Genomic DNA, 1765 nt, shown 5'->3' with positions numbered 1-1765 from the left:
ATATATATATATATATATATATATATATATAACACATTTGATCACTTTGTGGATACACTAATGGAAGCCTGTACCTGAGCAGCCCACACCAGGATACCCTGGAGGACAGTTACACCTGTGCGGTGCCACACACACTCCATAGTTCTGACATGGTGGGTCACACACAGCTGGACAGGAAGAGAAGCTCTTTAACATATTGTTATAATGATTTTGAAAAGCAGAGAGAGCAAAGCAACATTTTCTAAACATTTTGATAGACACATCATTATTTGGTCATTGAGATGCATGATGCGTGACTCACGTTGGCACTTGGTGGAGTCATCCGTCCGGACTTCATACCCCTCCCTGCAGGTGCAGTTAAAGCCACCAGGATGGTTTACGCAAAGCTGCTCACAGCCTCCCTTTGTGAAATCTTCGCACTCGTTCACATCTCATAAATAGACAGATGGGCACACATTTCAAAAGAATCCACACAAAAGCCAGTAATTTCCTTTTGGGCATAAAAACTATTCTAAAGCAGAACAGTTAGGAATGAATGACAAGAAGATAAGTTTCTGCTTTTTCTTCCCAGTGTAACTTCTTTTTAAAACCACTTCAGATTGGCAACTACAAAATAGAGACTTATGTTTGAGGAAAAATCTTTCTGTATTACAGCTTTTATACAGCAATAAAGGTTTACAACATCCATCCATCCATCCATTATCTTTACCCGTTTATTCCATTTTGGGTCACGGGGGTCGCTGGTGCCCATGTTCAGCAATCACTGTGCGAGGGGCGGGGTACACCCTGGACGGGTCGCAAGTCCATCACAGGGACGCATAGAAACAAATGAGACACACAACCATTCACTCTCTCACTCACACCTAGGGACAATTTAGAGTTACCAATCAGCCTAACATGCATGTTTTTGGTCTGTGGGAGGAAACCGGAGTACCCGGAGAAAACCCACGCATGCACGGAGAGAACATGCAAACTCCACCCAGAAGGCCCCTGGACCGGGGTTTGAACCAAGGACCTGCTCGCTGAGAGGCAGCAGCTCTACCAGCTGCGCCACCGTGCTGCCTGGTTTACAATATGCTCATCTGAATTATGATATAAAACAGAGAGTGATATGTGAGAAAATGTGGATTGCAATTAAAACCAAATAAATAAACTTTTTTTATATATCTAAAATTGGCCTCTTGGGGCTGTTTCATTTAAGAATGTAAGATAAAAAATACAGATAAATGTAAAAATAAACTATTTCCGATCAGATGTGCGCAGCAGTAAATAAAGAGCAATGGACAAAAATGTAAAGTGAAGAGTCACCTACGCAGCTCCGGGTGTCGTCGCTCAGCTTCCAGCCTGCCCGACAGCTACACCTGACGTGGCCCTCAGCGGTCATGGTACAAACATGGTCGCAACCGCCATTTCTCAGTTTACAGGATGTGGCATCTGTTCAAGGTTTCAACAAATTATTTCAAGACTTAATATTTACATTTTTCAAACTGTTTGACTAATACATAAATCGTCTTTCTGGCTCTACTGTAGGTCCTATAAAAGCAGTGAAAAATAGTTTGACACAAGAAAAGTCCACAATGGAGTTAGATTTGTTTAAAAGTTTCCTTTGAGAAATGAAACATCTGCTTGTTTTGACTGTGGACACTTCCATTCTTTAACCATACAAGACAATCTTTAGGAATTATGGAATAATATTTATTGAGCAAAATGAACTTTTTTACAAAATAATTTACTAAACCATGAAATTAACACTGCCCCCCCCCCC

The sequence above is a fragment of the Nematolebias whitei genome, chromosome 3, assembly GCF_014905685.2.
Source record: "Nematolebias whitei isolate Nwh7 chromosome 3, NemWhi1, whole genome shotgun sequence".
In the NCBI taxonomy this organism is placed as follows: Eukaryota; Metazoa; Chordata; class Actinopteri; order Cyprinodontiformes; family Rivulidae; genus Nematolebias; species Nematolebias whitei.
This window is presented reverse-complemented; position numbering follows the sequence as displayed.